Source organism: Larimichthys crocea, chromosome XV (genome assembly GCF_000972845.2).
Source record: "Larimichthys crocea isolate SSNF chromosome XV, L_crocea_2.0, whole genome shotgun sequence".
Taxonomy (NCBI): Eukaryota; Metazoa; Chordata; class Actinopteri; family Sciaenidae; genus Larimichthys; species Larimichthys crocea.
The window spans coordinates 20680017-20692721 of NC_040025.1; the positions used below are offsets into that span (position 1 = coordinate 20680017).

At 38.0% G+C, this 12705-nt stretch overlaps 1 pseudogene; it reads left to right on the forward strand.

Moving 5' to 3' along the window:
• Positions 1 to 1783: 1783 nt before the first annotated feature.
• LOC109137905 (deoxynucleoside triphosphate triphosphohydrolase SAMHD1-like) lies at positions 1784 to 11112 on the forward strand (annotated as a pseudogene).
• The last annotated feature ends 1593 nt before the right edge of the window (positions 11113 to 12705 follow it).

Consider the following 12705-nt stretch of genomic DNA (forward strand, 5'->3'; position numbering starts at 1 on the left):
ATGTCTTAAAATGGGTAATGAAGTAAGGTAACTTTGAATGAAACAATAAAATGAAACATTGCAACTCCTACATGAAATTTTAACTCATTACTTACTTATTGTACTTACTTAAAATCCTGTTGGACTGGATTTACAGACTTAAGATGATGATCTTAGTCAACACCATTGATTTCTTTATATTTTACTGATACCATGAATCTCCCATAAGTGTAACTATATTGTGTTGACCACTGTTAACCACATTTGACCCAGAACTTTCTGTACATAGCAAAACATTACCAGCAAACTTAATTCAGGTGGTAGTCACAAATTTAGAATTCTTTTTGGACAATGAAAGGTGTGGGTGACAGATGGTATGTGTCTAATTAGATGTCAGATAGTTTTTGACTCGTCTGACTGGTTGGCCTAACCTGCAGGTTACCAAAATGGAAGACTGGCAGCTGCCAATAATACATTTAAAGATCCAGTAGTGAGTTTGCTCTTAAAACTATGAACAATTTCTGCTGCACTCAGGTCTTCAGGGAGGCTGTTCCACAGACGTGGACCACAGAAAAAAAAGGACGCCTCACCGTGGGTTTTCGTTCTGACATGAGGGGTGATTAAAAGGCCATTCTCAGAAGACCTGAGGATCCTAGAGGGTTTATAGGTTAAAAGTAAATCAGATAAAAAGGTGACCATCAAGAGATTTATAAACCAATAAAAGAAGCTTAAAATTGATTCTTTCATCTACTCTCTTGTGATAAAATAAACTTTATTGGCATGAATACCAAAAGTTACATTAGAGCTAAAGCTAAATTACATATTAATAGATATGCATCCTATTTTTCTCACTCACCCAAAATGACTGATGATGAAAAGCATTTCAGCTGTTCTAAATGCCTCCTACATCTTAGTTAACTTTTCCTAAAATGGGTTTATTAATCTAGTGAATTATGGGGGGAAAGATCAAAAATAAACATGATCTTTTATACCTGCACCTAACAATGGGCACTGTTGAGACATCTTTTGGTGAACAGGCTGCTCTATGTAAGTATATTTAATAGATAGTATGTTACATAGGTGGATATGGAAACAACAACAGGAGCTGAACAAGGATGAAAATGAAAATTTGCATGAAAATCAGATGGAGGAGAGATGACGGACATGTGTGAGGGAGAATCAGGAAGAGAACATGGGTGTGCCTGAGAGAGATACAGATCATACCATTTCTTTATTTCCTGTACTATAATTAAAACAATGCACTGTTATGCAAAACTCTTTTTGGACAATGAAAGGTGTGGGTGACAGATGGCATGTGGCTATTTGAAGGTCAAATAGTTTTTGACTTGCCTGACTGGTTGGCCTCACCTGCGGGTTACCAGAATGGAGGACTGACAGCTGCCAATGATACATTTAAACATGCAGCAGTGCATTAAATACATTGTGGGGGTTACTACTTGCCTGTCGTTATAAGTTTTATCTGTATTTGTAAATGTACCCATAATAATTTAAAAGGATCCAAGTAACTATATAGTGTTTTTTGAGTTGATTAATGTTAAACCATATTAGACCGAGAACTTTCTGTATTGGAAACAAACATTTTCCAATACATTTTACATTTGGACAACACTCTCATAATGTCCTCCCGATTGCCATACACCTTTTGTCCTGTGGGGTTGAAATGACCCTGCCTGGTTTTACCTTTTATTTATTTTAGCATATAGTATAAATTGTCAATCGATTGTGTTACACCTTTATTCTTACTACAGAGCAACCCATTACCACAAATTTTCCTATTTTGGGGGGCATTTAGGGCCAATAGACCTTGTTTACATGAAAGTATACCCTGTTGTTGATTTAATTCAGGTGGCAGTCACGAATCAAAACTATTTAGAGGGAGGTTGGTAGGTGGATGGGTGTGGTAGAGACATAAAAGCCAGCTGTAGCTCAAACTCTGCATCCTTTGGCAGCAGGTCTACCCTGATCAGCTGTATAAACAACGTGCTATAACATTCGCTTGACTATCTATCGCCCTGCATTAAAAGATATTCAAGAAACAACCTAAGACACTTCAAAATCAGCTTGCCAGAAGACTTCAGGCAAAGTACTCCAGAGGAAACATTCCAGTACCTGGAAAAAGAAGGACTTTTTGAAGGTTGTTTTTTAATTTTTTTTATTTTGTAGATTAAATTGATGTCAGTTTTCATGGCTGGCTTATTCCAGTTGAAAGCTGCTTTAAGTCAAGACTTTCACTTTGCTTCTGTGTTGCATGAAAGTAATATCAAGGCTACTTGTCAAAATAAAAAAACATGTAATACAGGACTGCTATTAATAATTTCTACTTTTCCCCAGACAACAACATCACTGGTGAAATGCCAGATCCCACAGCTGAAGTAAAGATGATGGGTATAACGTAAGTGTCTCCCCTTGTTAAAAGAGGTTGTAATGTCTAGAAATTATAACAATCCTGAATAGCAGGACGTGTGTACAAAACAAATTCTTCAAAGCTGTAACATTAATATGATGCAACAACAATCACCTGACTGGATTTATTTAAGGTTTCACTCCTCACTTTTCTTTCTTTAACTCATTCCCTACTATACTCTTCTGTATTGTATTTAGGGATCCTGGTGACTGTGAAACAATCCTGGTTCAGTAAACTCCTACCACCAAGCAAGGTAATATATCATACCTAACCACACATCACACTACATTTTCAGTGCTAGAGAGATAGAGAAAGAGAGACTAAATAAAGGAAAGATCATAGATTAAACAGCAAAGGAGTAAAATCCAAAGTGAGTGAATGAACCTACACAACTATAAAGTCAAGAATGTGTATGGGTACTGTCAATTGTTGAGTCCATTATCAGTCTACAGCAAAAGATGATGAGATGTGGGGGGCAGGAAAAAAATGAAGATGAGAATGTGTTGTTTGTGTTCTTCCAGGTGTTTAATGATCCCATCCACGGGCATATGGAGTTACACCCACTTCTTGGCAGGATCATTAACACACCTCAGTTTCAGAGACTTCGAAACATCAAGCAGCTTGGAGGGGCCTACTATGTCTACCCTGCAGCATCCCACAACCGATTTGAACACTCGATTGGGTATGTCCGTATGTTTCCAGAGAGACACAGCCATACTAGATCAGTGTGCAGTAAAATATAAGCAATAAAACTAAAGTGATCACATTTCATACATATAATACAGGTATAAGTGGTAATAAAAGTTAATATTCCAGTTTTATAACAGGATACTAATGTACAACACGATATTAAGGTGCAGTATGTGTGTGTGTGTGTGTTGTGTGTGTGTGTGTGTGTGTGTGTGTGTGTGTGTGTGTGTGTGTGTGTGTGTGTGGCGGTAAAGGGTGGGGCACTTAGCAGGAGAGCTTGTAAAAGCTCTGAGAACACGGCAACCAGAACTCAACATCGATAACAGAGACATCCTTTGTGTGCAGATTGCTGGTCTTTGTCACGACCTGGGGGAGTGATGCACTCATTTTGACATTGCTGGTGTTGATGTAATAGCCAGTGGCTTTGCAGGCATGATCAATTCAAGGCTAGTCCCTGAAGAAAAGAGAAAATACAAATGATGTGGACAAAGGTTTGCATGAATATTCGCGAAGTACATTATGCATTCCTCTTAACAAAACTACTTTTTTGTTTCTCTCGTGTTAAACTACTGCCAACAGTTCCTGCAGTTAGTTGTAGTAGTTAACAAGGAACTCCAGATCAAAATTTAAAGAGCAGATAAAGATTAGTTCATTAGAAAAGTGTGAGGAACAAATCAGAAACATCTTGATAATTGTTGAATTGTTTGTTCACTAATAATATGCAATAGAGGACTATATAGTACATAATGATGAGTTATTAGAGAACAGACTGGGAGATCCTATATTAGTGAATCATTAGCTCAGACCACCAACTATTTTAATGATTTTGGTGAAAGTGGATCATTTTTATTGTAGAGATAATGTTTTCTGTTTTTTTCCTCTAATGCCCTCCATCTTTTCTGCATCACTCTCGTGATTTACAGAGCTTCCTACATATAATACATGAGCTAATATTTGCTGACTTTGTTGGCCACCCAGACCACTGGGAAGAGATTTTCAGGCCTAGGGCAGGGGGAATGCTGACAGGTGAATCAAACCGTGTCAGAACCGGAGCTGGGCAAGCAATAAAATAGACACTCAATGGTTACGTCTACAGAGAGAACTAAATATCTAAGAATTGAATATGTATTAATGACTAGCAGTTTGAGTGATCACTAATAGGTGTAGAGTAATTTTTCTGAATGGGAAGGCATTCATCATTAGGTTAACTTAGATTTATTTCTCCATAACTAGGACATGGACCATTTTCCCATCTGTTTGATGGAATGTTCATCCCCAGAGCACGTCCAGGAATAGAGTGGAAGGTAAGAAAAACTTATTTCTGTTGTCCATGAGATAATCAATTACAAAAATAAAGTTAATTCAAAGAAACACAGCCAGAAGCTGCATTAAGGAAGCAAATCATTCTGTTATAAATTATAACTGATTAGCAAAATCATGAACAACAAAATCAGTGGCCGGCCCTGGCTTGTGAGGCTTCAGGTATGCACTTGTGTCCAAACCAATCAGTATCTTATGAGAACTAGTGGCTGCTATGGCCATGTTTTAATGCTAATTGTTCAACAGCACTCATGTTGCTGAAAAAAAAAAAAATCCTTTGGGTGTGGGTGTATGTGTGTGTGTTTGATGTTGTTGTTGTGTGTATCTATTATTATCTATCTATCTAAATGCTGCCGCAAGGTGTCTAAGGTCAATATGCGATAGGTACACAGTCTTTATCTAAGTTATCATCTGAAAACGAAATAAAACAAGTGTTCACATTCTGTGTATCCTGTCATTTATAGAGCAAAGATAAGCTCTTTCTAACAGTGAGTCATTGTTTTTTTCACATATTACAATATTAATGAGTCTGTATGTTGCAGCATGAGACAGCCCTTGTAAATGTTTGACCATTGGTGGAACTATAAACTGAAACCGTTGATGGAGAAGTATGGCTTGTGTGCTGTCCGAGGACCTGATCTTCATCAAAGAGATGATTTAACCTAGAAAGCACAGTCCAGTAAGTCACTATACTGTCAGTACTGCCCGTGTGAATTCCGTGATCAGTCAGTATCATCGTGTTACAAGTGTACACTAAACAATGTCTATGTCACTATTGTCTGTCATTTCCACAGTGGCCCTATAAAGGCCGTGGAAAAACAAGTCCTCTCTATGAATCGTTGTCCAACAAAAGAAATGGTGTTGTTGATGTGGACAAGTTGACTACTTTGCCAGGTGGGATTTACTTTTCATATAGATGAGAATCTACATATTATATTATTTTAACAATATGCAAATTTCTCCAGGGGGCTTTGATGAGTTTAATGTAATAACCCATTTTCTCCACATATTCTCTTGATCTATCTCTGATCAGGGACTGCCACCAGCTCGGCCTCCAGACCAACTTTGACCACCTCCGCTTTTTTAAGTTTGCCAGGTGTGTGAGTGAGGGTGGAGGCGATCTGCCGTTAGAGACAGGTGCTGACAACATTATTTTTTGCCTTTTATCCGATTTTGAGAAGGCTGATTCTGACTAAACTATACTCTCAACAGGGAAAGATTAATACTGCTGAAATGTTCCACACAAGGTACTGCCTCCACAGAAGAGCATATCAGCACAAAGTGACCAACATCATAGAGAGGATGTAAGTACCTCCACTTCCCATGTTAGCACTCTAACAACATTTAGCTCTGTCTGATGTAACTTAAATGTTCTGAAAAGTAATATGTTGGATATGATTATCCAGGATCGCAGATGCCTTTTTAAAAGCAGACAAGCACATCAAGATTGAAGGCTCAGAAGGGAAGACTTTCACTCTCTCCACAGCCATAGATGACATGGAGGCCTACACCAAGCTGACAGGTCTGTAGATATCACTGAGTGCAGTTAGCTTTGTTTTGTGCTTGTTTACATCAATAGTAACATAAAGCCTTTATTATCATTCAATCATAAATCCAGCTTCATATATGAATTTGAGTAACAAATTTATTTCCATTAGATGTCCATCCATCCATATATTATACACATTTTCAATTGATGCATACATTTTTTTTAAATAACAAATACCAGATCCTGTAAAAGTTGTAATCAGTGATAAATATACATGCCAGATTCAGACAGAATCAGATTTATTTATTAATTTTTTTTCATGTATAAGAACAAATTAATGAAGTCATTTTCATCACAGTTGTATTGCCTCTCAGTTTGCAGTGTCAATTATGTAGTTTGGGAAACTTTGAATGATTTTGTGACCTTCTCTATTCTTCCTGTAGATAATGTGTTTGAACAAATCCTCAACTCCACCTCAACTCAACTCCACCTCCAAGGAGCAAGGGAGATTCTAGAGAGGATCACCTCTCGGGACCTCTACAAGTTTCTGGGCGAAACTCGTGCAGAAACCACCATGGTTTGTACTGATGTCTTTGCGAGGCTGAATTGCCTTAGACACCTGTTTGACACATTATCTATTTCACTGTCATAACAAAGCTGGATGTCATTGCTTGTTTCTGTTTCTTTCCTAGACATTTAATTGGATGTGATAGCAGTGTGAGCAGGGCCGGTCCTAGCTATGGGCAATGTGGGCGGCCGCCCAGGGCGCATTCTCCGTGGGGGGCGCACGAACGCCCGAAAAAGCAAAAAACCTCGGTAATTTTCGATACCGCTCAATAAGTTAGCGGAGCGGGCGCCCCGGGAGCGTGGTGTTGACAAGGCAGAGGGGGGCGTCGGACAGACCGATGGGGGCGCACGCATCCCAAGGCGCACGGCGCATCCAGGGACGCACGAGAAAATGTTCGCCTCGGGGGGGGGGGGGGGGTCGTCGCCCAGGGCGCAAATGTGGCCAGGACCGGCGCTGAGTGTGAGTATCCACACTAGTGTTTCCAGGTCATTTAAATAGAAAATTATGGCCACGACCAAATCAATCAATCAAAATAAAACTGTGCAACTAACTTTGATACACACTGAGCAGGATGAATTCATCTCGCTCAAGCCACCCTTTAGGCCCACCCAAAAAATCCTGGACTGAAAACTGGTGAAAAACTGTTTTAACATCCAACTCCACATTTCAGTAATATATCATTCAAAGTCTTTTCACATGTTTTCAGCAACTATTTTCCAACATATTTAATGTATTTTGAAAGAAATCTTGGAATGCCTTTACACAGACTTTAACATTAGGGATCACAGAGAAAATCAGACATAACAAAGCTGTTACTTTGTCAAGGGTCAGCCCCTATGATGACTCCTTAATACTATGCTCAGGACAGCAGGGTTGGTCCCCAACTCCTCCTGTCCATATATCGAAGTGCCATTGGTTACAGTTTTGTACAATTCACTTTTACACCACTGTCATAGTGAGGTATCTTCCAGCTGCTACGCCATTATTTACTCTGGGATTTACAGATTTTTCTGGAAAGTGACTTCACTTGTTGTCACAGTAACCACTGCTGCTAAATGTAGCTGCCATTAGTTAGTTAGGTCAGTTAGTTGTGCAGCTTGTGCTCTCATCTCTGACCAGGTAAAAGCTTGGTGTTTACACCCCCAGTAAAGGATTTTTGGAATGTCGTCATCAAACTGGCCTCCAACACTCTCAGAGGCAGTGTTTGGGCCTGGTCTTCCCATGTTCACTAGGAGGCTGCTGAGCCCAGTTCCATTGTCAGCTTGTGTGGCTCTGGATTTGGTGGCCATTCAGATGCTTTATGGAGAAATTGCTGAAATCAATTGTCAATTATGAGGTCACGAGGGAACAAAGTGTCCAGGAGCCTCTTTTTTTTATTTTGTGAATTTGTATCTGCCATAAGTAAGTAAGAAACCTGGTTAAGCATCTAGTAGTTAAGCGTCGCGCATCGTCTATAGTAGCTGCAATTAGATCCACCAGAACACGTTGCAGTCATGCTAAGTGGATTTAACACTAAAAGAGTTGTATGAACACTCACATATACACTCATACACTTCAAAGATCTGTTTTTACATTTAATGTGGATGTATTTTCTTAATGTCCTATGTCCCTCCCACGTTTTACTCTTTCTTCTCCTTCCCTTTGAAGACGATTAGTGACATGGAAAGGGAACTGGCTAAACTTTCTCCAAGTAACACTGCAAATGAGGGGCTGAAACAAGAGGACTTTGTTGTTATGGTCAGTTTTTAGTCTAATTGCTTTCTTAAAATCTTGATCATTATTTGATTTGTATGATGTTGCCTTCCTCAGTTGTGGCATAATTTACTTATGAATATAAAAAAACATGCATATTTCTTGCCTTTGTCTTTTAGGAAATTAAAATGGATTATGGGATGAAAGACAAGGACCCAATCGATGAGATGAATTTCTACAGCAAGGATGACCCTACCATGGCGAGGAAGAGGAAGGTCAGAACTAAAGCAATGACAACAAAACTTTTAATTTAAGTCTTTATTTGCATGGGGTGTTTGTTCATTGTGTGTATTTCTGCGTAATGCAGCCTCTGTCATGTCATTATTCGCAAATTTATGCTGTCAGGCAGGTGAGGTGTCCAGGATTTCTGAGAAGCTGATCAGGTTTTACTGCAAGAAGACTGATGACGAGAGTTTTGAGGCCGCCAAGGAGAATTTCGCTACCTTGCTCATCTTGCTCAGCAGGGCAACTTGAAGACGCAGACGTCTGAGGTAAGACGACGTGCTAATTACCTTTTTCCAACAGTATTGCAACCTGCTAGCAAATGTCGTTGCATTGATCTAGCGAAAGATGTTGCATGCAACATGTTAACACAATAGCTAACTAAGCTCATGCAATGCTTACTAGCATAATCGGAACGTAAGATCGTCCTTAATTTCCTTCAGGATCAATAAAGTTTCTGTACTCTACTCTAGTTTTGACCAAAACAATGCCAGATTAATAATCGCAGCAGCCGGTGTCGCAGTCAAGTTAGCGTAAACAGGCAGTCACAGGCTTCAGGTGGTAGTGGTCTGAATCATGTAAGGTTGACCCCATGCCCATCATTCAGCAGCGGCTATTCAGAGTTAAATAGTTTTGTTTGTTTGATATGGCAGCAGACAGTAACTAGCATAATGTGTTGGATCTATAATGTGTGAGTGTTTTAATGAAGTTTATTGAGGCCTCTGCTGTAACTGTTAAGTCAGCCTATGTAAACTGACGTTTTTTCATCTAGGCAGGAAGACTTGCCTGTGTGCACCATGGCAGGTGCACCTCGCAGAGGTACACTGTGGTAATTTTTCAGAAGGTTAGTTTTGAGCAGAGATGTCAGAGATGGAAAGTGATGTTGAACACATTCTTCTTAACTATGTAGTTCAGCGGTTTTCAAAGTGTGAGGACTTTAGGGGAGGTGTGGAATGGGAAAAATAAAAATATATCTTACAAAGATATGTGTCTCATCACTGTGCGATGAAAACTGTGAATGTCTGTGGTACTAATCGATTCTCCTGACTCTGATTGGTCCACAGGTGATAGGTGACAGGTGTCAATCATCCACTCTGTGTTGTTTTGGCCTTAGCACTGCTAGCTGCTACCGCGGCTGCTTCATATTCTTTTAATACCGCTTGTTTCAAACATTGCGTCGTATTAAAACTCAAAGTCTTTCCTCCTCGCTGAATCTTCGCTGAACAACTTTTGCAAACAGCAATGCTGTTGTTTTCTTCTGCCACTATGAAAAACGACCACACTGGTGAAGACATGTTCATTATTAGTCTGGCAGAAACGGGGCCAGGCTTGAGTACTTTAGTAATGCATCTGTCACTCTGCACTGCTCTTGTTAAAACTGATATTAACAATAATAAAACTGATGTTAATCCTGATGGTACTGACTGTACTTGTCTGCAACGTCTTTAGTGAAACACAAGAAGAAGAATCTCTGATCCCCAGATCCTGAACTGAAGAAAGATGGCAAACACTCCGGAGGAAGGCAACATCATACAAATCAAATAATGATCAAGATCAAGATTTTAAGAAAGCAATTAGGCTAAACCATAACCATAATAATAACGTTTTCTGGTTTCAGACTCTTGTCCCTTTTATTGCTTCGTTATGATTTAAAAAAAATATATATTCTATATGGTTAGTATATTAATGAGTAAAGTGTAGTATGTAGACACAATTTTCCCTGGAAAAACAAATGATAACACAGCATATTATTTAATTAATTTTTGGTTTGGGGATTTCAGATATTTATGCTGTTTGGTTTTGATGTTTATCATGTGGATTAATGTGGAAACGTGATTAGATATTTTGAGTGATGTTTAATTAGTGGGGGTGAGTACATTAATGAGCAAAGTGTAGTATGTAGACACAATTTTCCCCCAAAACAAATGATATACAAAAGGATCCATCACTGCATCATCAGGGAATGTAGAGTACTTGTTTTTTTGTTTGTTTTAGATTGATCATTTTGAAATCAGACTCCATTCTCCATCTGATGCTGTGTCTCATTTTTAATAGCCAAATCATACCATTATGCAATTCTGTTGTGAACAATGAATCATAGTTACTTAAAATATCTTTGTGTGATGCTGGATATGTGTGTTTTCTTCATATTTAGACTTCTTTGTGTATTCCTTATAATCAGAGCAAGCTGTAAAGCACCACAGTGTGTTATCTAATTATTTTTTGGCTTGGGGATTTCAAATATATATGCTGTTTGGTTTTGATCATGTGGACTAATATGGAAACATGATTAGATATTTTGAGTGATATTTGATTGGTGGCAGTTTTTGGTGGTGGTTTTTCTGATTGGTTGTTGGTCATTTCCTCACCTACAGAATTTATCATTACTTATTCACTGTTCATTTTTGTCTTTGTTTTTAATTATTCTATCTTTTGCAACTGGATCTTGAGAAGCACTTTGTAATTCATCTATCAATATGCTTAGAATGGTTAAGACAAACTTTGTGTACCACTGTTTTAATTGTATGAAATTATTATATTTTTGATATGTAATGGGGCTGTAAAGGGAAAACTGATGAGATTATTAGAAACTTTTAACTTTATTCATATTCAATAGATTGTGCCTGAAATCTCTCTTTATTTGAAATAAAGGTCTTTTTCTCTTTCCACGTGTGCATTGGGTAATATCTTGTGACACTAATAAGTAATAACTAAATAAAATGTATAATATAACTTAAAATATATATTCGTTTTGGGGCATTGTTTAGCTCAGGTAGCAGAGCAGCCTGTGGCCCTTTGCTGCAAGTCATTCCCCCCCATCTCTCTCCCCACATTCCTGTTGAGTCTGCTGTAATTCCCAATAACGATACTCAAGACATGAGACTTGAAGAGAGAGAATAAAATTTACTAAATTTGCTCACTATTCATTCATTCATTCATTCATTCATTCATTCCAAAATACTTCTAAATATTTAAGCAATGGATTGTGTTGCAAAAAGACTCAAGTAAGAAAAAAAAATAAAAAATAAAGTTGCTTTTTTAAAAATCTGGGCTACTGGAAAAGTAATCAATTCTGAATGGAAAGAAACATGTTTTTTGAAATGCAAAACAATACATTTCAAAATTCAAAACAACACGATTTTTTAAAGATTCTAGTGTTTTACATTTAGCATGTATGCATTCATGTATGAATTGACACTGTCACTAGGCCTGTGTTGAAAAAATCGATTTTCCGATTCTGAATCGATTTGCATATTAATTCCTTAAGATCGATTCATACATCCAAAGATCGATTTAATTAAATTAAAATGTTAATACATTTTCCCCCGGTTAACTTTAACCCCACTAGTCGCGTCATTGAATTGAAACAGCCGTGCACAGTGTTTAAACTACACACCGGCGTCTCACACATGCGAGGTGCGTTCAATGGCCGTCGGAATGACTATGATGCGTTCACGAACATGGGAAAAATGGAAATTCACCGGAAATATAATAAAACTACAGACAAAAGAACACTCAAGGAAAACTCTACAACTACCAGCAATAAACTAGGTAACTTTATACAATCTGCATGAAACACATTACACCTATTACAATGATACTTACTTAATGTCCTCTGTTGTATTGTAATGCCACCTTTGCTACATCTTTGCTACATATTTGCATATGAAGCTGAATGCATATGATGATATGTACCATGAGGGAATAGAAATGTATCCACCATACTATTTTTAACATAACAGCTTTCCTTTTAATATCACTGGTTCTTTACAGGCTGTTTGCATTCATTTGTCAATTAATTCATTTGGGTGTCTCAAAACACACATTCCCATCTGGTTATTTGATTTAAAAACAAACAATCAGTTAAGTTTCAATAAAATTAAGTATATATCACAATATATACTGATATTATGATAAAATACTTCCATGAAGATTTTGTCCACATTGCTCAGTCCTTCATTGAACGACCTTCCTCTTGTTCTTCCTAATGTTTCCTCCCTTTCAAAATATTTTTTTTGTTTTTGTGGTATCCTGTGTTTGTTTGTATTTTTTCTCTTATTTGGATCAAGGGTCCAATGATAGGGGGTGTAGGATAGTATGTTTTCATTACACCAGGGAATTGAACATGAGTTTCACCTGATTGGACCTAAATACGTGGAGAATTCAGACAGCACAATGGGTTAACACTTCCCATTTATTTGCAATGTTCTGCCCTGTACACACTCGTCTAGTTTTATATTTGCTGAAAGGTGGAGGCTT